The sequence below is a fragment of the Sturnus vulgaris genome, chromosome 1, assembly GCF_052056855.1.
Source record: "Sturnus vulgaris isolate bStuVul1 chromosome 1, bStuVul1.hap1, whole genome shotgun sequence".
NCBI classification, from domain to species: domain Eukaryota; kingdom Metazoa; phylum Chordata; class Aves; order Passeriformes; family Sturnidae; genus Sturnus; species Sturnus vulgaris.
In genome coordinates, this window is record NC_142243.1 from 109,356,688 (window position 1) to 109,382,724 (window position 26,037).

General features: G+C 39.1%; 1 protein-coding gene across 7 annotated transcripts in view; it reads left to right on the forward strand.

Annotated features, from left to right (window-relative positions):
- Positions 1 to 26,037, forward strand: part of GREB1L (GREB1 like retinoic acid receptor coactivator) — a 130,428-nt gene that overhangs the window by 11,742 nt on the left and 92,649 nt on the right. Inside the window, exon 2 of one of the 7 annotated variants that reach the window (XM_088173846.1) lies at positions 3,596 to 3,609. The exons of the other annotated variants lie outside the window; for them this stretch is intronic. The gene's annotated coding sequence lies outside the window, so the exon portion shown is untranslated. The remainder of the gene's footprint in view (positions 1 to 3,595; positions 3,610 to 26,037) is intronic. 7 annotated transcript variants of the gene reach the window in all.

A 26,037-nucleotide genomic window follows, 5' to 3' on the forward strand; every position in this document is an offset into this window, starting at 1 on the left:
GAAAGCAACCTTTCTTTCCCCTCTTAGGTGGTTCTCTCTCTCTGACCGTGGCAGAGTGGTGTAAAGGACATATATTTAAATGTAAGAGAAAACACCTCTTTTAAAACTGTCATAAATACTTATTCAAAGCTATAATGTATGTTTTTTTTATCCCAGACGATGGTCTGTGTATTAGCAGGTAAAGAGTATCGAGCTTTTGCTACCATGGTATATTTTGCACCATTTACACTTATCTACAAAAGAAACAAAATCCTTGCAGTCCATAATTACTTTAATATTTATAGAGAAATTGCTAACTTGCATTACAGAAGGGTTGTAGTTTCATGTCTTAGCCAAATTTAGCCAAATTCTGAATGTGTTAGGAAAATAAGTATATCCATTCCTGAGTAACTCTGGGATGACTATCATTCCCTGCCTGGTTGGAGAGAATAATTTTGGTAAAGAATTGGATTTAATCTACAGATCTCTTACTCAGCTCTGATGGTGCCAGGAAAAACAGCTGTAAAAAATTTGATGTTGGCCATGAATTTACCTAAATAACAACTTGCTTACTTTCAAATGCCTACTCATGGTGATATTACAGTGATGGACTTGGGTCTGCAGAAGATCTGATTTTATTTCCAAATTTTGCCACTGAGAAATGGCACGTGGCTTCTACATGCCTCAGTTTCCCTCTCTCTAAACCATGGGTGTTATTGGCCTGGGGTTTTTAAAGCACTAAATGATAGTAATGATTTGCTGTTAAGGTCTTTTGTGGCTGAGCCTTGAGAGCCTTTAGTTCAAGTCTCCTGGTCAGGTCCTTGGGCTGCTAAGCTTCATGATTCTGTCAGAAAGCTTTAGACCTCAAAGAACAAATGGTGTTCTTGGCATACATACAAGCAGCTATTTGGCTTTTGTGTTCAAACTTTCTGTTTAATTTCAATTAACTTAATTTTAATTAATTTAATTTAGACATCACAGTCTCTGGTTTGCCTGTGAAAACTATTTGCTGTGTAGAGAGAGCCGGGACAGTGTCTCCACTGAGATGACTTTGTGGTGAAATGGATTCAAAAGTCCAAGGCCTTTGTTCAGTGGAGCAGCCCATGGCCAGGGCTGTGTTTACCCACCATAGTGGTGGTAACCAGAATCTGCACTGGTGTCAAAGGAGTACATGAAATACCCAGTGAAAATAGGCTGTGTCTTGCAGAAGGTCTTCAGCTGGCTAAAGCAAGCAGTACTTGAGGAGGGAGTAAATAAAGCTCTTGCAGACCACATGCTGTCACAACCTTTCCCCTCCCCCCATACCCTCTTTTTTTTTCTTTCTTTTTTTTTTTATTGGCCATATGTTTTAGTAGTCTAAGTATGTGTCAGTGGTAATCCAGGCTCTGTGCTTTTAAAGGATGATTACCCGGTTTGTTGCCGAAGTGAGACTTTTTCTTCCCCATTTAATTAATTTCTGTGAGGGTTGTAATCATAAACCTCTTTTTTTTTTTTTTTTTAATTTATCACAGATTACTCTTTGTGTGGCTAAATTTAACTCCCATCTCTTTTTGCTGGCTGCCGGTTTGTATCATGGGGGGGGGGGGTCAAACAAACCGGTTGTTTCCCTGGATGCTAATCTGAATTTCAGAGGCGCTGTCCTTCACCCCCGGGCTCTGGTCCCCTCCCCCTACTCCCTGGTCTCTCCAAACAGCCTCTCCAGGTCTCTTTCTCCCCTCCATCCCACCCCTTGCTCCAGCCCTTCTTTCCTCCACTGGCTCACCAGAATAGTAAATGTTGATTATCCTTTTCTACTCATCCCATACCCCAATTCTCACTTCGGCTGTTTGCTCTACTAGAGAATTAGTGCTCCTAAAATTCAAATGGTTTGAAAGCTGGTCTGTGTATTACATTAAAAATATCATGGTGCTTTTTTTGGGAATTAAATTTTATGGATTTTCATGGGTTAAAGCAGGTACAGAGTATTCTTATGAGTTAAAAAAAATAGGTGGTGACCTTTTGTCAGGGTGTGATGAGGGTCATCTTGGTTTTATATAAAATAATGATTAGGAACTCCCCTCTTTAGGGAGTAATTTCTCAGGTCACCTTGGCGGAACAAGGAGGGGTTACTAACTAGCATTGGATCCCTTCTTGTAACCCTTCTTCATGGTAGTTCTCTTAGCATGGATACAGTTAACCTCCTTCTTGTCTTAAAAAAAAAAGGAAGCATGGCTAGTGGGCATGCAGAAAGGCATTGTCCTTGCACAGAATAAACCCTCCTACCTGTTATGTGGAAAATAAACAAACCCACAAACATACCGCCCTAGTAGATTGAAATGTATGTGTGTCGGGGAGGAGGGGAATAACACGTAGGAAAAGATTTATGCCTTCCTTTGGGCTGTTGCTTGGTAACAGAAAATGCCTCTTAAGCCTATTTTTGGAGAGGGGAGGGGTGAAACCTGATTCAGTGACCATCTGTCCCAAGCTGGTTGATTTCCTGTTGAGCTCTCCTTTGTTTCTGTCAAACAATTGATTCTTACCCTTTACAGATAAGAATACTGTTGGTGACACTGCCCTGAATCAGCAGGTTGCCTTGTGGCGACCACAAAACAGACCTATTAATTTTAATATTTTTTTTAAATGTTTAAGGGATTTCAGTTTTTTTGGAGGCTACTGACTGTGGTTTTACTGGGATTTATTTATCTGTCTTGTGGTTTTGTTTTTTTGATTTTTAGCTCTTTGGGAATGCCTGCAGTACAGTAGGCAGGTGTAATAAATGTAGTTGAAACATTTTTAGAGAAGATGTCATAATCTGTTTTTTCAGTCTGCAACTGTTGGGGAAAAGCAGTCATGGTTTTGAGCCCATTAAGCCTTTTGTCAGTGGGGGGGGGCGGGGAGCAGAAGTTAATTGAAGTCACTATTGAAGAAATCCCCACTGTTTTTGTGAAAACAAAACCCAGATTCTTAATTGCAAATGGAATATTTGCTATTGTTCTTGCTTAATTGTCAGAAAATCATTCTCTATTTGACTACCTCCTCATGTTTGCTTAGTAGTAGCATGCTGGATAGATTTGAACTCAAGTTATTTTTAAGTCATCTGTTTTATTTATATTGCAGAAGCCCATATTTTTCCTTTAGCTTTATGCATGCAGGGTACAAGGCCCATGCATATGCCAATATGTGTGTGTCATCTGTAGCTACGATTATTTAAAAGCATTCCAATACCATTTTCTTCCCTGCCCTGAATTGCAGCATTCAGAGAAGCATTTCATAGTTCCAGGTATCTGCTGAAAGGGAGCTAAGGCATGTGTGACATAGGGACAGGTACTATCTGCAAAATAACTAGTGAAGTCCCCCAGGGCAGCAGGAAAATAATAGTCACTGTTATTTCCTTCAGTCATTGAAACTCTTTCCTGGGGTATTTTCATGATGTTGTGTTACAGAGGAGGGTGAGAAGGAAAGGCTTTAAATAAAGATGTCCAGACTTCTTACAGGTCTTTGCTTATGTGAGTTTAGCCTACTTGCCATTCCGTGGATGAAATTTGGAGGCAATTCCCAAAGGTCACTTCACAGACTTGGAGGTGTTAGAAAAGTTAATTTCCCTTTCTCTTCTTTTTTTCCCCACATGCTTTTCCAGATTGTTTTCCACAGGTAGGAGATCTGTTGTCTGCAGTTTTCAGCATGATCCTGGATGCATGTGGGTTCAGATCTTTTTTAAGCCAATGGCAGTATGCCTACTGAACAGAGATTTTGTGAGTGTTGGGTCAGGGATACTTGTGAGATGTCCATCTTTTTAAAAGAAAGTTGCATCTGTAATTTGGCTCAGTAAGGGAGGTTCATATCAAACCATGTGAATGAGCCTGAGGCTTTTGGTTCCATCAGCCCTTGCTCCTTGTTGGTTGTCCATTTCCTCATCCCAGTCTCAGCCTTTCCCCCTATTTTGCTGCTGTTGTTTGGAGCATGCTGGGATCTGGCAGAACAACTGATCCACTTGGAAAACAACATAGTTTTCCAGGTTACTTTTCAGATGGATGAATACCTTGATCTAGTTTACCCACTGAGTGGCATGCCAAGTTTGACTGATGCAGTGTAACACAATGGGGTGGAAGTTATCAGTACTGAGCAGATTTTTTTTTTTCCACAAACCACTAGTGCCAAATGTACTGTGAAGTGTTTCTAAACATGCATTCTCTTTTAGGTTGAGAAATCCTACTTTTGGGTTTTACACTGGACATGAGTATGTGCTGCTTTTTTGCCTTTTTTTTTTTTTTTTTTTTTTTGTTAGAAAGGGATAGGTACCACCAACACGCCTTTTGGGTATTTCCAGTCTGTCTTGAAATTATACCGAGATCAAAAATATCATTTGTAGAACTAGTGCCAACTAGGTCAGTGTTGACCTGAGAATTTAAAATTGGCAGCGAAGGAGCTGTTCTGAACTGTTTTAAGAACTGATTAAATTTTGTTTCTTCCTGCAGAATAAGTTTTGCAAAAAAAAAAAAAAACCCACAAAAAAACAACTGGAAATTTTATTTCAGGCTTGAAATAAATGAAAAGTGAAGCCCTGTTCTAGATATTTGGAACACAATTTTTGTGTCTGACCTAGAGAAGATGATGAGTGGTTGTTCTGATTCAGGTTTTCTCGGAACCCTTAAAAGAGCATTAAGCACTAAGCTATATGACTGAAATTGTAGGGAACTGACAAAAAGTCCAGTTCTTCCAGCATCTGGGGCAAGCAGCTGAGTCCATGGCCTGTGCAGATGACATAGCAGTTAGAATACAGTCCTGCACTTGTCTTTGTGCTTTCTCTGCCTGGGCTGTACTGCACTTCTCCCCTTAGACAGATCTGATGTGCCCTTTGTTCCCAGATAAAAGCATCTTCAGATCTGCCAGTCAGTAGGCACAGCTTACCCTACAGACAGGAGGGCAGTAATTCTAGAAAGGGAAGTTGATAGAAGACTAGCATCTGCTTGCATTCACCTTCTCATATTACTTTCGCAAGGATGGAATAATTTATGTACATTTTTAGTCCCATCTGAGTGCAGTCAACCAGAGTCTGAAGAACTGCTCTTCAGTGTCAGGGTATTTGGCAGGGGTTTTCTTTTGGGAGTGGGAGCACAGAGGTAGGGTCATGATGAGCTGTTTCTCCATGCTGGTTGAGTTCATGTATGGGCCTCAGGTATGTCATTGTTACAATCTTCTTATTGCAGTTCTGACTCAGCAGCCATTTACAGAACTAACAGCAGTGCCATCCTTAATACGAATTTGAGAAATCTTCCTCTCTTGTGATAAAAAGGCCTATTTGTGGTTTGCAGGACAGTGTTTGGGCACTGTAGCAATGACTTTATGCTGTGAGGATAAGAATAATGCAACCCTTTCCTCCCCAGCCAAACCCCCAACTCCAAAGCCACGTGCATCAAATGTGTAAGTGCCAAGCTTCCCTTCTAGGAAGGTATGGCCATCAGCACCACTGACAGGCTTTTCAGGGAGGAAGCAACAAAGAAAAGGCTTTTAGAGAGCCTCTTGTTTCCAGAAAATAGCTTTCTGAAGCTACAAAATTGAAACTTAAATTTGGAAAGGAAAAACCCCATGTTCTTCAATGGAGTTACATGGCCAATTACTTCCTAGTCTACCACAGCCCTGTTCTGTATTAGAAGTTACTGCTTAGGTGAACACTCACCTTTAAAAGAGCTCCAGGCCTTGGGCATACTGGATTGTGCTCATCCTCTAATCTTTGGTTAATGTTCTGAGGCCTAAGCTACTGTCTCAAAACCTACCTTCTTCATATTTCTGAATTAAATACGCTCTTCTGAAACCTGATGGCTCAATGTTCTTATGAGTGTGCTTTCCTTTGTAGAGATGAGCCCATTCCCACTCAGGAGTGGAGAATAGCCACTCCCCTATTTATCTAAAAAACCTATGAGTGGACCAGAAGCAATTCTTCCATACATAGTAACTGATTTGATTTAATCTGGACTTTCTCTTTGATTTAAGTTGAAGTTGAAGATATGCTTCTGTTTTGCTCTATGAGCAGCGCTTTGAAAGCGTATCTTTGGTGTTTACTAACGTTTAACATGATGCAGACATTTCATATAATGCAGTGTAAAAAACAGAGAATCTGGACTATTGCATGTTAAACAAGTGTTGCCTCTTTCTGGTACTGCTTTGTATATGTGGGTAAAGGACTGCAGAAGACTACAAATAAGTGGAGGATGTAACTCTTACATGTGTCAATGTTGTCCGGAGTAGCAATTTCTATGAATGGAAAAGAAATAATTTATCAGTTGAAAGAGAAGTGAACCAGTGTAAGGCAAGGCAAGGCCAGGGTCTCTGAACTACTGTTGCTTTCCAGGCTTTTTGATGCCAAGATTTTTGTCATCACGTAATGACCAAGTAGACCAATATTTCTATTTTTTTTCCTCCCTCACTGAGCAAAGATATGTTCATTTCCTTCCCCAACCTTGTTCTCATGAGGCTGAATTTCTTGCTCATTTTTCCAATGGTTTTGCCTGGAACTTTTTTCTGGTTGTTTTCCTAAGTGACTAGATAGCAGCAAAGAGTAAGGGGATGAACCTAAAATTAAGCCAGCTAAAGCCAGCAGCTGGGAGATCTTTGTTCTGTTCAGTCTTGACCACAAGCTTCCCAAAAGACATTGGTGGGGGTAGGGGCATGGATTTCAGCTCTTTATGTTCTTAGTTTTCTTTTCCCCCTTCATGAGTAAAATGGAAATAAAGTGTTACTTAAATGAGCAGGTCAATTCTTCTTAGTGTTAGTGTTGAATTGACATACTCTGTAAAGCCTGTAATAAACTGGTGTTACAGAAATATTCTGAGAGGATGTGCTGACTTTTTTTTTTCCTTGCAGTACATTTGTTTAAAGTGAATTATCTAAGTACCATGAAAGTGGGTCTTCATTTTACTCTTCTTTTTGGAATGCAATTTATTAGTGATATCCAGAGGGGTCAGCAGCATAAATAATGTTTGTTTCGAGGCATGTTGGGTGCAAAGGAGGGAGGTTCACAGTAAAGAGCTGTTTTGTTTGGTGTGGCTGATGAGGAGTGAGGCTGGAATTGCTCATAGCTGTCATTCAGGTTTTGTTTCAAAGTCCAAGGACCTACTGGGAAAAACAAAAAGCTAATGAAAGCTGACTGTATTTCAACCCAAACCCTGTGGAATCCAAAATGATGTCCTGACACTGCATGTATTCTTATTCTCCTGCATTCCCATGGTTACTAAGGTAACAGGTTTTTAGAGGCTTTACATCTTCATTGTCAAGTATTTGCTACACTTATTGTTGCTGTTTGCAGATTAGGGCAATTTAAACAATGCCTTTTGAAATGGCAACCAAAAAAATACAAAAAGAAATATAGTAGAAATAGATGTAATGAATCAATTACCTTCCCTTGTTTAAGTTTTCGGTGTTATATCCCAGAAGCTATGCACAAAATGCCACACTAGTTTAGTGTAGGGATTTTAGGCACAGGAAGATGCTTTTTTTTAAAGCATGTTAATTACAGAACTCTGAATACAGATGTGAGGAGTACCAAATGTGACTTAGTGCCTTTTTTGACAACAGAACTGTGAAGAGACTGAAGTTCGTGTTTGTGTCAGGGTATTGTCTCTGTTTAGGGTATATCTGAGACAGTGACCCAAATCTTGTAAGCTGGGTTACCTACGACATCTATGAAATCATACTCGAAAAATTAAGCAGCTGGGAAAAAACTACTTTTTTTCTAACCAAGCTTAACTATATGCAGAACTCTTGTACTTGAACACACTTTACTGATGCTCCTCTGTGTCCATTTAGATCAAGCAGAAATATGCTTGTTCACATCTTCACTGGAAAAATGGATTATGGATGAGATGGTCAGTCTTGTAAATGTATCTCCAAGAAGACAATATTTAAATTGATTTAGTACCTGCTGAGTTCTTGAAAATTAGTGCATTGCTGCAGCAAAAATCTTTAGCATCTGTGCTAGGAGAAGTATTTTAAAAAAAGAATTGGTGAAAGTAGTGAAGTCTACATTATGATAATTCGTGCTATGCAGCTGATGTAAGGGATATACTGATTCCCTTTGCCTGACAGAAATAAAATGTTTCTAGTTGAGAAGAATCCTGCTAGACTGGGAAAATACAGTACTGTTCTCCCTGAGTGTCCTTGAAATGAGTCTTTTGCAGTAGACTCAAGAGCCTTTTATTGGACAAACCCATGCAGTGGGTGAGAACCCCATGCTGCTGAAGTGAATCACCAGCAGTGTCCAAGCTGTCTTCATCTGGGCAAGACTCAGAGTGTGCTCTTAGACCACTTTTTAAATAAAGGTAGGTTATAGGAAACAACTTTATTGCTGCTTATTTACATTTCAATATAGTTTCTTTGGAAGCATGAGTGGTGGTGGTGGAGGGGCCCTGTTGAGCACCATTTTATTACAGTTTTGCAGATGCTGCTGGCAGTGGTTTGTGCTCAGCCAGGCAGATGTCTGCTCTCAACCACCTCTACCCTCAATATCAGCAAGAAGTAACTTTCTTGAGGTAGACAAGACTTAGGAGTCTAGTGTTCAGATAAGTACAGAGCAGATTACCCCAGAAAAAGGGAGGTGACAGATGGGTGGCTGACGCCAGAGGGGTGAAGCCGAATGCAGACTGAATTAGTCCCTGCAACCAAGGACAGAAGGTGCTTGGCACGCAGCTCTCACAAGTTATCATTTTAAAGTGTTTGTAGGGAAGCTTTTAATTTGATTAGGTCATTTCCTTAATAGTTTTGTACTTGTGCTTGTTACATTGCTGCGGACAAAGGTGCGATTTGACATCAAAATGGCTGTTAACATTTACCTTTATAATAAGCCATTTATATATAACAAGATTTAAATTTTTCTCGTACATTCAAAAAGCTGAATTAGTTAATGTATAGGTATAATTGAACGTAGGTATGCTTCTCTGAGATTACTGAAGGATATGTCATCTTCCTTCCATCTCACTTAAAAATACATATAAAGCATAAGAAAAATAAAGTGTGCAACTCAAAAAAATTATGCAGTGCACCATATAATTACAGTTGTTTATTAATTTTTAAATTTTGTTTTTATGTGTTTTTTCAAACTTGTTTAAACCTGTTGTTATACTTTCAGCACTTCTTTAAGTTTTTTGAAAGTTGCAGAACAAGAGGGGAAAACAAATTTATTATTAGTGCTTCATGAAGCTTTTGAGATTTAAAGCTTTAAACCAGTATTCAATGTGTGTCAGTTGCAAGCTTACTAGGAGGGCTTGTAAATTCCTTAGTTGGAAAGAAAATAGTCTCTGAAGTGTAAGGTTTTTAAGGACAGACTTGACTGCAGAAGGGTCCACAAGAACTTGTTTTTTGAAAAAGAAATAAAATAGAAAAGTCATACTGCTGTTTGCCAAACTTTGGGATAATCATTAAAGGCTAATGTGGCAGGAGGCTGTAGCACCCTCTGCCAGAATTTCTCCATCCTGTAATAAATATCTTCCTTCTCTGCTGGAGCAGGGATGAACGTCCACCCATCTCTGATGTATGGAGCATTTCAGAGGAGTTTGGAGGGGGCCTCCACTTTCGGGAGCAGGGAGGATATCGGAGTGCTTTGTGCGTGCTTTGTCATTCCAAATCTAACCAAATATCATTTAAAAGCATTTGTATGGGCCTCAAAGGGTCCTTCCACTTTGCTAATGAAAATCAACTCTACTCCTTCCTTCTTTTGGTCCCCCATCCAAGGAACAAGTCTTGCACAAAAATGTGTTTTTCAGCCCCTTTTTTTCATCAGTGCTACCTCTTCTGTTTTTTTTAAGCACGATTTTTATACCTTTTTGGTCAATGCTTTAGATGCCACTTTTAATTCCTGTTGAAAACTTTTTTCATTATAATCTTAAGAAAGGTTTCTGTTGGATAGGCTCCTTTCTCTTCAAAATAATTATTTCAGACAAACTGAAAGATGTTAATAAAATTATATGAAACTTAAACTTTAATGAGTCATTAGGTATGTGTTCTTCCCTTCAACATGCTGGTCACTGATTAGATTCTAGGAGATTCTGTTGGGTGCTTTGTAAGTAAGAGTGCCAGCCTTGACAGTGAATCTGAGATTAGAGTTTAGCAACCTTGATTTAATTTTTTTTTTAAAGCATTGCGTTTGTTGTTGTTTGGTTTTGGGTTTTATTTTAATGGAAGATGTTTGAATGTCCTTTTTTAAAAATAACAGACAAAAGGATTTAGTTACTACTTAACCTCTAGATCTTTCATCAGTAAGTTATTACCCTTCAGTGAGGTAAAGGGTATTTACCTCAGTAAGAACCCACTGTGGTAGAGCACCAGAGAAAATAGGAGGGGTTTCTTTCTCTGTATGGTTTGGCTGTTAAAAGCAAATTGAAGTTAAAACTCTGAGTTGACTTAGCTGTTTGCATTCTTACATATGACATGCGTTTCTGCAGTTGGCTTAAAAGATTTTGAAGACTGAAAGTGTGGATAAAATCAACAAGATGAATTAGTTGCTGGAATGTTTAGTGTGCTCCTGGTTCAAACAAGGGAATGACTTTTATTCTTTGTGGATAAAAACAACTTAATGCTTTATAATATAATATAATATAATATAATATATAATTTCTAGACTAATAACATATTATGCATAAATGAGTTATAAATTTGCGTTATCTGCAGAAGATGCAAATTTTTTTCTCCTGAGCCAGTAGGCAACTTACCAGTTTATTCCCATTGACAATGATGGCTGAGGAAGAGGCACAGACATTGCAGGATCAAGCTATAAATTTAATTTCTGGCACACTGGAAGCTCTTCAAAGTGTCTTTTGTTGGCAAACAAGAAAGTTCTTGCAATGTAAATAAGTGTTGTGTCTTTCAGCCCACATTGGAGAGAGGTGGAATGAAATGTAAGAAAATTCTTTGGGTTTTGATTAAGTGGTTTTCTCTGGGACAACAGAACACAGAAATAATTCATGAACCCTTTTAAGGCTGCAAGATTTAACTACTTTATATCTTCTTCAGTCAGCCTGTGCTGAACACCATTTGCTATATAAGAAACAGTGACTGAATAAGTTGGGGGGAGTTCTCCTCAATAACTGCATAAAAGAGGGATGGAAAAAAATCAGTACAAACCTATCATCCTCTCTTTTTCCTATAAATTTACTTTGTGGAATTTCCACACAAAGTTCTTTAAGAATGAATTTTTGACATGGCAGCTCTCAAATCTGGGTGGAAAAGCTGTTGGTCATGCACTAGAGCTAAAGTAAATTATTCATTGAGTAACCTCTTAATCTGACACTTAGTGTTATAATAGAAAAATTAGAATCGCATCTCATTTATTCAGACTATCTAAATGGAACGTATCCAGTGATAATTAAATAGACAATTTTTGTAATATTTGCATTAGCCTATTACTCTTTTTCTTCATTAAGTGTATGGAGTGCTACAGCCTCTGGTTAGATAGGTATTGGTTGATTAACCTTATGGGGAAATTTGGGGGTTTCAGCTCTATTTCACAAAACTGAAGTACTCCTAAGGCCAAACAAGTACAAAAGATTGGTTGCAAATAACTTTGGTTTGCAGCAAGGAAACAGTGGAAACCAGAAGGCCAAGGGGGTTGTCTTCCATCTGTGCTGAAGATGCAAAGTCATGCTATCTATAGGAAAAGAAAGATGACATTGCCCTTTAGCCTGGGTTTAATGTGGGTCAGTTGGGTCACCAGATGACATGACTTTAATGGCCAAACTGCTTTTAACAATTGCCTTGGGCAGTGTTTAATTTCACTGATCTTTGCCAGCCTTCAGGAGAAGACAGAGGAGAAATCCACCTTATCTTTTGGTTTTCACACAGTGATGATTTAATCCTCTTTTGTACTGCAATTTCTCTAATGAAACCTATTACCTAGTACACACTTGTTATAGTTGAACACAACACAGGTTTGTATGAAATTTCAGAATGAGTTGACAAAGAGGTTTGTTAGTGTTCTTGGGCTCTTAGCTGCCATATACAGAATTCCTAGTCTGCTTAAGTTGACCTATGGTTTATTTTCTCTCTTTCACATGCAGTATCTTCCTTCTCACTTCAAACCACTGTAACAATCAATCATACTGTAATAACAGAAGAGGAAGGATAGAACTGAATTCCACTTGTCCTACTGTTTTTCCATCCTCGTGATGTACTGGAATAGCAGTTCAGGGAATACACAATGTTCTCTTTTGGAAATACCTCAGTATATATCTTAGAAAGTTCATGGACGTGTGTCAGTATAGATGCTCTGAATGGGCTACTGCTCAGAAACAATATCTTGAGGTTGTAATGGAGGGTGCTATTAATGTGCTAGCTTAATGGTCTATAATGGTAGCGGGGGGGAAAGACAAAGAAAAGCAAATGTTGAGGCATTAGTGGGAAAAAAGAGGAAGCCAAAGCAAAAACATATATTCTGCCATGCACATGCATCTTTAGGATACCTACATCTTGAAGGTCACGTGCAATTAGTCTCCTTCCTCTTGCTTCTGTGATAACATATTTCTTTCTCTGTATTTTTTCCAATCTTAATAAGGCTAATCCAACTGTAGAACAACTATTATTATGTAAGGAACAACTACGTTGACTAGACTTCAGCCCTGCCAGTCAGACAGCTGATGTCCATAAAATACTGTGGGGCAGAAGGTGAAAGCTATTTGTGTCTTCTGGAGGAAAAGAGCTGAGGAGCATCAAATGAAATTAGCAGGGGCTGTGCTGAATGCAAACAAAAGGTGATAATTACCAGTGTGAGGTGGGTTATGGCACTCCTTTCTCAGGTCCCAGGCATGGTGCTTTCTAAAGCAGCTGGATAAATTTATGGTTCCTGCTAAATGGGCCTTGAGCTGAAGATCAGTGGAGGTTGGGAGAATATTTCAGATACTTATGACTGCAGGAACATCACAGTTTGTGTTCTTCTCTGAGTACCTGCTGTTAGCAACTGTGTGACTTAGGGAAAGCGGCCCATGGTCTGACTTTTAGGTGTGTCTGCTTTTAGGTTGATCTGACCACTCCACTGTTCTTCTTTGATTAGTGTGGGTCACTGTGTTGGGTGAGGTGGGCTGCAGAAAGTGTTCCAGGTCTGCTCTTTGCTCACAGTGCATTTTCTGCAGGCAGTGAGCCAGATGAAAGCTGCATACAGATGTCTTGTCTGCACCATGTTGGTTTTATAGGTAATAAAATTAAGCATTAACAAGCAATTCCAGGAGTGCCAGAACTGAAGAAGCTAGTTTCCTAAAGATTTATCTCTCTCTCTGTTAATAAACTCTGATTTAAAATGTTTTCTGTATTTAGGATGTGGTTAGGATCAGCCCTTCCAATGTCTTCCTGTTGTACTGCCATTATACAGTCAAATGTCCTGCCTAACTGGCTAAGTTTCCTCATGAATATTGAGAAGCTGAAATATTTTTCAGAGCTCTGTTCCTCTGTTTCATTTGCATGGAATTGTGGGTTTAAGAGGTGATTGACAGAAAACATGTAATATAAGCCATGTTTCTCTTGGAAGCCAGGCAAACAGAAATAGTACAAAATAAATAGAAATAATGCAAATAAGCCAAATAATCCTTCATCTTGCCCCAAAGTAGTGATAATATAGTTGAAAAAGTCACATGAATATAAAAAGTAGATTAATGTTAATCTTTCCAAAGTTTTGAGTGTAATGCAGGTCAGTTCAATGCCCATGGTTGTGCACACGAACAGTGGAGTATGAGTGTGACATCCTATTTTTCTTACATTATTTAGTAACTGACACACATGCTGTGTTCTTGCTGGTTGTTAACAGCATGTGAATTATGAGGCCAAAGGGGTCTTCCCCATGACAATGGCTAATGTTTGCAGAAATGCAAAGGTCACGATCATGACTACTTTTTTTTAATGCCAACTGGATACCAATGGCAATTACTGAACTAGACAGTTCCTAAAGGGTCAGTTTATTGACTTATCTTCTCTGCTTTGTGAGGGGTGATGGAATCAAAGCAACTGCCTGGCTTCTGGGCTGTTCCAATTTAGGTGAGTTTAGCCTTGGATAGTTTTCCTTCATATTTCCATGGAAAATGAAAGCAACTGGTTCACTAGGTTTATTTTTTTGTGAGGTGCTACTTGATTAGCAATATTATTATCATTTTTAAAAGAGAAAATACAATCAACTTGTTAAAACATATTTTGTGGTTTTGAGATATCTTTCTTTTCATTCTAACCTCTAGTTTAAATTTTAATGGTGAAAAGAAATTGGTGGTTTTGTACTTACAGATTTTAAGTGCTAGTGGTGTAGTGTACTTTTGTTTTATAAACAAATTTGAATATTGGTATCTTTGAGCTAAGCCCAGGATGTTCAACTAAAACTCTTTACTTACTTATGGCTGAAAATATGAGAATGTGTATTTTTGGTTTTTTAACAGACATAATGTGTTTGGAGGCAATTGCAGCTGTAGGACAAATAGCCATGGTTATATCTTCTTTTTCCCAGCTCAGGCTTTCAAAACTGAGTGTCCATGAGCTTAAAATTGATTCTGAATTAATTCCTCTGTAATACAGTGACCTTACATCTGTGGGATGCTGGAAGCCTGCTCTGTGCTGTGTTTAGTCACCCCTTACAGTGATTAAAAATTTGAAGTGGAGACATGAAGGCTATTATTTGTTTCTTTGGAAACCATACTTTGCAATTACTGCACTGATTTCTGGAGTAGTAAAATACTAGACTAGTATTTTGAGAGGGCAGGAAGTTGAGTCACAGTTGGAGTGGACACAGCTCTAGGAAGTATCTTTCTTAATAGCCTGAGAAGACAAGAGGTATTAGATGACCTAATCTTTTTCCTGTGAAATTTTTGCTCTTATGACTTTATTTTCCTGGCTGCCAATACTAAATGTGGAGGTCATCTTTTTTCTTTTTTCTTTTTTCTTTTTTTTTCTCTTTGCACAGGAAAATTTCATCAATATACAGCTGTTTAATATAAACAGCTTATTTAATAAAATATAAATACACAGTTTAAACCTTGCATGAATTAGTGGCCTTCTGGTGCAGATATGTTAGGAGTATGGTAGATGTGATACTAGAACTTAATTTTATCAGTTTACAAAACTGTTGATTAATTACTAAAAAGAGGACTTTGGCTTTATGATGAGAATCTTTGTCTCAAAAGAGGCTGGAAATTATGCAATCAATGACTTTGTGTTTGCTAATAGCAAATCCATATGAATTTTGTCTAAAGTTAAAGGAGTTGGTCTAAAGCCAGATGTATCAATGCAACAGTTGAGTGTAAGTTTGAAAGTTCTTGTTTGCATCCCCTTGGGAGCTGGGGGGTAGTGGTGGCAAAATTAAGGTTAAAAGTCTTGCCAAGGTTAAAACCAGCAGTGAAGGAAAACTCATTTTTAGAAACAAATCACAGGAAACAGCAAATACTTTTAGACATATTATTTTATGGTTTTAAGTAATTATAGGTGAAACTTATAAAATCTGCTGAGATTTGCAAGTGGTTTCTGTGACACAATTTAGTATCCTAGACTTCAGTCATTTGTGTGAAACTTGGACTTGTTGAACAGCTGTTGAAGACTTCTCTGTCCCCTTAGTTCAGTTGTTGGCAGTTTTTGGCATCAGGCACACAGCTGGAGCAACTGCTTTTTTTCAGAAGGGAAAACACCGTGAAAACATTGTTCTTGCTTGCTTTTATTTTTTTTTAAATCCTTGCCGTCTAATTACTTTGTACTTGGCAGGAGTAGATTTAATCTTGAGTTTACATCTTTGCTGTCCCTTCAGAAATTAGCCAAAGCTATTCAGGTTAAGAGCCAAAACGTCTCGTTTATTCATGCTCAGAAACTTTAGTGCTGCACAGCAAAAAAGGTTCTGTTACAGCCCGCAGCTGTACAACCTTTAGTTGTACCCCCTGATCCTTACAACTCCTCTGAAGATCAGGCACTGAAACTGAGGAGGTTTTTAAGGGTGGTTGGGGTGTGTGTGTGACTGTATGATTTCACTGGTTGGATTTAGGCAATGTGCAGGTGGAAGATTGTGAGGAAATGGGAATAATCATGGGGGGAGTAAACAAGGAAACTGAGAAAGATGGAGAAGCTTGGAGTGAAGGATGTAGAACAAATTGAGAAGGAGATTGGACTGGCCACAATAGAATCTGTGGGTTGGAAACTAAAGGGAAAGCACATGTTAAAAGAAATCAAGATTGGCTTGATGAGGAGGAAGTGTTAGAGAATCAGAAAAGGAAGTGAAGGGGTGTTGAAGGCAAAGCTGGGCAGTAACACTGAGAATACATTGAATGACAAGGAACCTGAGAACTTCTGAGATGAGGGGGGAAAAGTGTACTGAGACCAAGTGTTCTTGACAAAATATGCAAATAGGCAATGTCGTTTGTAATGAGTCTGGATGATGGGAGAGAGTTGCTGAACTGGGATAAAACTTTAGGAGTGGGATGAAAACCCTATGGAATGAGAACTGGCACAGTGTGTGTAGCCTAGTAAACAGGATTCAGCTTACGGAAAGGGATCGGTCTGGAGTTTGACAGTTTGGTTAGGAGAGGAAACAGTAGGGCTATATCAGAATAATACGTTTACACATAAATTTATCCACTGTAATCCCTAAAAAAAAGATCAAAATTTTTTTGTCACTTTTCTGCTGTGTTTTTGGCTGACCCTGGCTGGACACCAGATACTCACAAAAATCACTCCTTTCTTCAGCTGGATGGGGGAGGGAAAATACAGCAAAAGGCTTGTGGGTGGAGATAAGGACAAGAAGAGATCACTCACTCATTACCATCAAGGGCAAAGTAGACTCAGCTTGGGGAAATTAGTTTTAATTTATTACTGATCAAGTCAGGGTAGGGTAATGAGAACTCTTTGAACACCTTTCCCCTACTCCTCCCTTTTTCCTGGGCTCAACATTATGGGTCTTTTCCCACCCAGAATATTCTGTGATATTTCTCTCCCTGCTCCCCACCAGCAGCACTATTGGTTCATCACATGTTGTCTCTGTCTCCTTTCTCCTTGGGGGGAGGACTTCTCACACTCGTCCCCTTCATCACCAAGAGGGTCCTTTTTTCACAGGGTGCAGTCCTTCAGGATCAGACTTCTCCAACGTGTGTCCCTTATGGAGTCACAGGTCCTCCAGAAAATCTGCTCCAGCCTGGGCTTCTCTCTCCATGGGCCCACAGGTCCTGCTCCAGTGTGGGTTTCCCAAGGAAAAACACCTCCTTTGAGCAGGGTTTTGGGTCCTCTGTGGGCTGCAGGTGGATCTCTGCTCCACCACGGACCTCCATGGGCTGCAGGGGCCCATCCTTCTTCACCATGGTCTGCACCGTGGGCTGCAGGGGGATCTCGGTTCCTGAGCCTGGATCACCTCCTCCCTCTCCTTCTGCCGTGACCTTGGTGTCTGCAGAGTTTTTTCACATATTCTCACCCTTCTTTCCAACTGCAGTTGCACATCAACTTTTTCCCATTGTTAGCTCTGTTATGTCAGAGGCACTGCCATGATCACTGATGGGCTCGACCTTCTGCTGCCACACATCCTTCTTGGACTGCACTGGCATTGGCTCTGTTGGACACAGGAACGTTCTAGCAGCTTCTCACGGGAGTCATCCTTGTACCCTTCCACCACCATAACCTTTCCACAATGCATGCTGTCAGTAAATATCATAAATCTTTTAGCTGACAGGGTCTTGCCTTATTACTGGTGTTCCACGTGAAGCACCTGACTCGAGGAGAGGAACTCCAAAGAGCTTTGCTGCTCCCATTTGCCAAGCAGACATGGGAGAAACAGGCACCACTGTGTTCTCATTGATGTGTAGGAATACTGGCAGTGCTGTTTGACTTCTGCTTGTCTTCATGAAAACAGACCATCAGCTAATGGTTGCCCACCTCCTCCCCTGTTTGGGGATTACTTGTCCCCACAGATACTCGCAGCAGTCTGATCCCACACTGCTGGAGCCGGGACACTGGTGGGTTTGGCTTAGCTGTTGGGTCAGGCTGCGGCTGGGATAGAAAAGAGGTCACAGTCAGGGTCAGGAAAACCCAAGGTCAGAGACCAGAGAAGAGCAAACACATTAATTCTGAGGGCAAGGCAGGGGTGTGGGTGCCCGGCTGTGATGTGGAACGTGGGAAGTGCCAGGGTGCCAGAGAAAGCATCCAAGCCCAGAGTCTGGGCTGAGGCAAAGGCAGGACTCAAACTCTGCACCAGGACACGGGAATGCTGAAAAAGCAGGATTGTTGGGAATGACTCCCAGAGGATCAGAAAGCAGGATCAGGGATTAAATGTAGAAATTGCAGCATGATACACAGTTTTAGGAAAATTGGCAAGCTCACAGAAAACCTTCTGTAAAGATGTACCTAGCACTTTCTGAGTTTGGGGCAGTTGCCAGATGGGGCAGCACAATGGGGGACTCTTTTCATAAAAAAGGTTGAATCAAAGCACAGTTGTGTAAGTGTAGATAATAATGTTTTTTCTTAACTTACTGCAGATGCCTAGGCTTCACTCTGTAAGGAGACAGTGCCACAAATGTTTGTAATGTGTGGTGGTTTCCTTGTTTTGTCCCGGGTATGGCAAGTACACTGGCACAGACAGAAGAAAAATACTTTTATGGTGAAATCACATTCTGAGCTCTGATTTTACAAAGGTTTATGAAGAAGGTTCTGCTGAGAGCACTGTTAGGAGAGTAAAATCAGTTCTCTGGGAAACAGCTAAAGCCACAAATTATTATAATTATACCCTTGACTGTTTCAGAAAATTAGATTCATTAACTTCGAGGAAAAGAAGGAGGTATGTGTGAAACTGGCCTGAAATGTTGAAAGAAGAAAAAATAATTAGTGAGGTTTCATGTAGGTGAAACCAATCTCACTTACAAAGGCTAACTAGCCCCTCATTTTCATGAGTGTAATAAACATTCATTTATTCCTGGCTGCTGGCAACATAAAGTAGCTTAACAATTAGTGTGGGATGGGCTCATCTGTGGGTGGCATGTGAGGTAATACCAGTTATTCCTGAGGGGAAAACTCATACCTGGCTACCTAGGCTGTCATATTTTTACCACCACTGGCACACTCAGTGGACTTGAGTCCTGCACCTGTGGCTCCAGTGTAGTCAAGATGGAATGGGTGTGGGATTTAAATGTGGATTTCCATGGGATTTTGGCTCAAATAAATCAAGTGGCTTGCACTGCCTTCTGTAAGGTGGAAACTCAGATAGAATTAAGCTTAAAAACCTGTATAAATAAACACCCATTTACAGTTTTTGAAATGTGAGGAATTTTGCTGAAATACTCAGTGTTAATTCAGTGTTCTGCATGTGGAGGGGGAGAGAGTGGAGACAGAAGGGACTTGATATTCCTTCAGACTGTCTTAGTGTATAACAGAGGTCAGAGGACTTTCCCAGTGGTTTTCATGCTAAATCTTGGGACGTGGGAAATGCATAATCATTATATTTGAATTAATTTGGTTTTCCATCTCTTAAATTTAATGATTGTCATTGGTTGTTTGTTTGCCTGGGTTTTTTTAACTTTTGAGGCACACTCAAGATGCTTTCCTACAATTTGTTTCACAAGACTAGAAGATGCTTTGGTGTATAGACTTTGAAATTTTGTGGATTTAGGGTGAGATTGCCTTAAAAATGTAATTTCTTGCTGGTATATAAAATTGAATCTGAGAAGCATTTCTATGTTAAATAGAGTTAAATTAATTGAAAGAATATTTGAAAATGTAGCTATTTCTTCTTTTCTTTTCTCCTCCTCCGAAATCTACTCCCTGAACTCTAGGAAAAGCCTAGTAATTTTTAAAGCTTCATTCTTCTTTCAGGACTGGTATTTTGGGAGGGCGGTCATATTGTCAATTGTAAAGGGGCACATCAAATCCTAGAATTTTTATTTTTTTTTTCTACCTAGTGTGTTCATCCTGCCTGGTTTTGTTGCAGACAAGTGTTGCACAGGATAGGATGGAGAAGTGAAACGGACAGAGAAAAATACATTGCTTAATTTAATAAAATTTGTTTTTCTATTTTAAAGCCTGAATTATTATTTCATGCTTTTTATAACACTGGCTCTAGAGGAACATTGAAAATAGTGAATCCATTTTGTAGGTTGTAGAGAAGTGCTGTTTATTAGGCAGCAGTCACAGGAAATGATAGCAATTTTTTTTGAGTCTACACACAGTACAATAAGGTTCTAATGACAGTAAATTTTACTAAAATATTTAGTATTACTTAGGAGAACTGCCAATCCACAAATTTCCCAAGTACAAAGACGTGCAGTTGGTGCAGCCATTATTTGCTGTATCCACCCCCACCCCTTCCCCTTTGATTTACTAATAACTCTGATTCTCTTGAAAATTTTCTTTCTTCCCCACCCAACAACTGCTTTATAGCTGACAAAAATAAGCCATTTCCTAGCTTTATCCTCTACCTACCGAGGTAATAAAAATTGCTAATGGAAACGCTGTTGCCTTCTGTTGTGTGATTCTAATAGGAAACGGATCACTGCAATTTATGGGGTACTTACCCTTTTCGGTACATGATGAATGGCTCACTTCAAATGATGTTTCCTCATTGATTTCCAAGTATTTATCACCAGAAAAGACAGAGCAGGAAGAACAGCATTTAAACATGAAGTTGATTTTGAAGATGTCATCTTTTCACCATGGTGTGAATTCATGGCAATATAGCATTTGCTGTATTAGGGGAGCAGAAGATGTGAAGTCGGTTCTTTACATTGCTCTTAAGATTAGGTCTCTAAACCCACTTTTTTTTTTAATGCTGTATTAGCTTTCTTGCCTGTTCTTTGGTAGGGAGAGTGAGAGGCTTACCCCGTGCAGAGGTTTTGCTCACACTGCCTATTTGTTGCCATGTTCTTGCAACAAGCACGTACAATATTTATATGTCAGTAGTCTCTTTGTTGTCACGATTTTGGGGATATTTTCACTTAATTCACAGGAAAATCTATATGCAAATAAATTCGGTGTAATGTTTAGCAGGTGACTGAAATATTTGTATTATTGTGGTGGTGTTTTAGTTTGCTGCAATGAAGTATTAGAAGAGACCCTCTGAATCAGTTCAGTTTCTGTCTGGCTGGACTGGGCTGAATCAAAATAAAAACCATCTCTTTAGTGTCTGCAGAGTTCGTACAATCTGTTTCTGTGTGTTGCTGCATGAATCACTGGGCAAAACCACATGTAAGCAAGGTAGATCATGGGCAGATACAATCCTACAAAATATGTTTGTTTTTATATTGCCAAGGGTAGAAAATTGATACATCCCTGTGCCAAGTAGGATAACTTGCTTCAACTGAGAAATATATTGCAGTTTTGCTGTTTTAAGACTGACTTAAATGTCATTGACTTGACAGTCTTTGAATTCTGCAAATGGATATAGCCGTGCAGTAACTAAAATTGCTATTTAAAATGGTAGTGTTAAAACTTGTTTGCATTCTTCAGAGAGTCCAATATTAGATAATATGCTAGCAAAAATGAGGCTATGTTGGTAAGAAAAAAGCGTGGAGTTTCACAAGTCACTTTTATAGCTACTACTGCAATTAGGTTTACTATTAAATGGATATAAAATGATTTTTTATTAAAGCACTATATTAAACCATTGATGAAAATGCACCAATTCCAGAGAACTTGTAATAATTTTAACTTTCACTATGTAAGAGCACATCTGTAGACCATTCTCTTACATTATTTATCTGCTTCTTGAGAGTATAACTTTTTTCTTTCTTATTGTAATGTGATTTACAAATTTTTCGTTTCAAATCATGATGCAAACATGGAAGTGAAGAATAAAATCTGCAGATGAAGTCTGTGCAGTTTCCATTTTTTTTCTCTCTTTCTGAAAGCAGTGTTGAATAAATCTCTAAAGCTATCAGGCTGCACGCAGATGACTGACAAAAACCACTTTGTATTGTCTACTTCCATTGCTAAGATTTATAGAATTGGTCTTCAGATGTCTCTAGTGTAAACAGGCTGGATGTCAAAAGAAAACAAGTGAAGACTGTCATACCTCTCTGATCATATTTGCTCTAAAATGGGCTTAGCATAATGCACAATTTCTTTCTAAATGAAAAAGCACTCTTCTGTAAAACCATCCTTTTCAGCTGTCCTTTCCAAAATCAGTATTGTCAAGTGTTCTGTTCTTAACTTCACCTGCTTTCTCATGCCACACTGCAGTTACTTTCAAAAGAAGAGCTCTGATAACTTCTGTGAGATGTCTCACATAATATAACAACAAAAAAGTAGTTACCAGCCTTGCAGAACACTAGATTCTATGTTAATTCACATTCTGGGCTAAAAGTTGTCCTATTAAGGAGTGCCTCAATTCCCACACTGTTCACATGGAGCCACCACAGTCAGTGATTAATCTATGTTTCCTTTGGAAACCGGTGTTAATTGGTTGGACACTGAGTAATGGGCGATGGTGTGAAGAATAGGTGCAGCTTTAAATCTGTGTAATATTGGAACATAAAAGATAATTGAAACAGCATCTTTGAAACACAAAAATATTATCTGACTTGTTAGAAGGCAAGGAATAAACTACATTCTTTACCTTGGGTATGTGTAAGGCTATGGATGGAGAAAGGGAAGAAAAAAATGCAGTTGGTTTACTGTACTTCATTTCAATGCAAAACAAGCATAATTCATTTCAATGTATCTGCTTTTCTTTGTAACCTAGGGTTTGGTGTACATGCTTGAATGGCAGAGAACAAAATGTACTTTTTGAAGATAAGAAATGTTCTAAATGATGAGAACATGCACTGAACAAGCACAAATCATTCAGACACCTCTCTAAATTGCACATACTGAATTTAAGTGATTCAAAATTAGGTTGAAGTAACAATCTAAAAATACACAGAACCTCTTTTTTCTAAATCCTGCTTTTAGAATTTATGTTCTTATTGTACATCAAACAGCTGTTGATGGCAAGTCTCTAAGTGACTGGCCCAAGTCTGAGTTGAATAATAATTTTGGAATGAACTATTCCTTGTCTTTGCTCTTCCAAACCAGCCTTGTCTCTGAAAATGATAAGCATTTATATTTGCAGTCTTGCCTTTTGCTCTTGGTGTTGGCATGGCCTGCATGTTGGCATGGCCTGCATTGAAAATCTCACGTCTGGAGATCCTGACATTTTGCTGCAGCTAAATGAGCATCTGAATCCTGATAGTCACAGAGCTGCAGTGGGCATGTTTGTAAGGTTGGAACAATGCTGGTTTTGAATAGTGCTGGTGAGTGTTGCTGGAAGATCTGTCAGTCAGGGGATTTCAAAACAAGAGCAATTGCAATGAAATGTTGACAGAATTTTAATAAAGTTACAATTGCTTAAAGTGTGTTCAAACTTATTTAACTTGTATTTTTTACCTTATAGTCTGTCTCACACTGTTAATATCTAAATGTAAGAGCTGATTATAAAAGAGATTATGTAGATTCATGAAGTATTTTAGCAATGCTACCCAATTCTTTCATTGCATTTGCAGTAACCCTTAGAGCTTCATGGAAATGCAGACCTCACTGAAAAATATTGACCTGAATTATTAAAACCATGTATGGCTTAGAGTTGTCCTGTGAAAGCTTTGGATATGATTTAGGTTTTCTTTATTCAAGCAACTTATACTAATCACCTTAAATTTTAGATCAGTAGTTTATAGAGAAGTTTGAAAAACATTTGTATTGCTGTTTGTCTTTTAGAGCATAGATGAGAAAGACTTGTAATTGAGAGGAATCGGGTTTTCATTAGTAATTCTAGTGGGGGTATTGTTTTTTGAGGGTTTTTTTGTGGAAAAAGAAATGAAGTGGGTGACTTAACAAAGTTGTGTTCTCTCTGAAAACAATTATACTTTACTACTGGTCATGGTTGAGAGTTTTATTTTACTGTAGTCTAAAAAGCACTGGGTTTTTTTCACTGAAGCTGAATGTTTGAACAGAGGATTCTGTTGCAAATGAGAATTGCTTACTTCTTTGAGTTTTAAAAGGGCAAATTTTATTTCATCTCTGCTGGCTGTATACCACAGAAGAGCACTCCACTGAGCTTCCTTCTTCAGGTGCCAAGTTCTGCATTGCCAGAATGTACAGCTGTGGTTGTAAGCAAAAAGTCAAAGGGACCGTTTTAAACTTCCAGTTTGTTCCTTGCTACTTAGTGCTGTTCAATAAATACTAACTAAACTTCTTATATATGCTGGGCTTTTATCTGTTTATTCTGTGCCTTGTGCTTTCTTTCTGTGTTGCTTTCTGCTCTATCTGAAATAAGCGTTACGTGCTTGTTGTTTAGTAACTTGTAGTTTCCCTATTTTATTTTTTTGAAAGTCAAAACTCCTGGCATATAAATGAGTTGGCAAAGAAAAAGGTTGCACAACCTGTCATGAAACTTCATCACCATCAGTCACCTCTAGTACAGAAATATATTCTGTTTCCAAAAATGCAAACTAACAAGTATTTGCATGTTTAGTGCTCAGAGACCTGACTTTTATTTTTATGCATCAGAACTGAATCATAGGCTCCATAAAATTCTCTGCTTGGATAAAGCTGATAGCAGCTTCTTGTCCATCAGTATGGGGATGGAAAGTCATGTTCTTTGCTCTGTGAAAGAAAATTATAGTATCCTACAAACAGCTGACTGGTGAAACTCTCCTCAGAGGGTCAGCATGGAGAAGATGTCAGTCAGAATATTCATTTTCAACACTCTGAGGAGTCATTCAGCTGAAGGATGGAGCTTCACTGCTGGAGCCAGCTTTCCCTTCAATGCTCCTTCAGAGACTGACATTACACCTATAGCTCCTGGTGTTAATAGGACTGCACCTCCCTCTATCTGCAATTCAGACATCAGGATGGGAAGAAGCATTTGATCTGGTTAAAGCTTGTCATGGCGCTGTAAATTATGACTTAGAACCTTAAGCGGCCGAGAGAGTACTAGTGGAGGTTGTTAGTAAAGCAGCAAGCAAAGTTTTATCCATAGCTTTTTCTTCACTAGAATTAATTCACTGCCCAAGTGCCCTTTGGCCTCATCTTTCCAAATGAGTTCTGCCTCCAGTGAAGAGAACCTCACATTCAAACTCTGCTAGCTGATACCTAAGTGCCCAAGAGGTATTTAGCGTGGGGGGGAAAATGTTTTGTACTCACTGCTGTGACTCTTACTTCCGACACAAAAGCATGCACAACTCTGCTCTATGAATTTGCTTTAAATGAATGTTAAATGAATGTTAAATGCATATGCTAACAATCTTCTACTTAATATGTGCAGGGGGATAGCACCAGTAACAAATGCACTGCCTTCTTTTAAAGTAGCAACTTACTATAAGGAATTTACAGTTTGTAAATGTCCTGATCCATTCTATCATCATACCCACAGACATGGTATTTCTTCATTATTTTTCAGTGCAGTGTAACGGAACCCAAATGTGACTGTTCAGAGGAAGGTTGGACTTGGGTAGACACTGACCCCAGGACAGCAAGGAGCTCCATGTGAGCTATCCAGTCCACTGCTCAGAACATGATGCCCACAAAGCTGCCTGCAGCTGTGGGTGGGCTCTTTCTGCTTCTTGAGCTGCCTCCTCCCTCCAGATATCTTTGCTCTGCATATGCTGGGAATATACAGCCTAGTCAGGGCTGTGTGTCAGCTTTGTGCTTTGTTAACAAAAGAAACAGACAACAAGGCATGTCTTATCTTTGCAGGAGCTACTGCAGGTCCCAGTGCTCTCCCATTCCACCACTGGGGGAGAGCTACTCCTTTGCTTTCAGGCATGTAATGCAAAATTCATCAGCTAGATACTGAAATTGCTGTATTTGTTGTTAAACTTCACCTCTGACTGACAGCCATTCAGCTTGCTTTTGGGTTTTGCAAATAGGAAAGGGAATACAGACTTGTTAGATGTACAATGCTAGTGATTCTTGCATAGCTGGAGTCTCATTGAAAATAACCCTTTACAGTTCTGTGGTGATTTTTAATGCCCTTGTCCAGTTCCTGTGATCCAGCAATACTCTATACTGTGGCAGTAAACACTTGATAAATTTTTGCCACTGACTTGACAACAGAGAGAGGAAGTGCTCAGCTGAGGAGTAGAGAGCTTTTATGGATAGAAAGCTCTGTGATCTCCTCTACTCTGGGGAATTCAC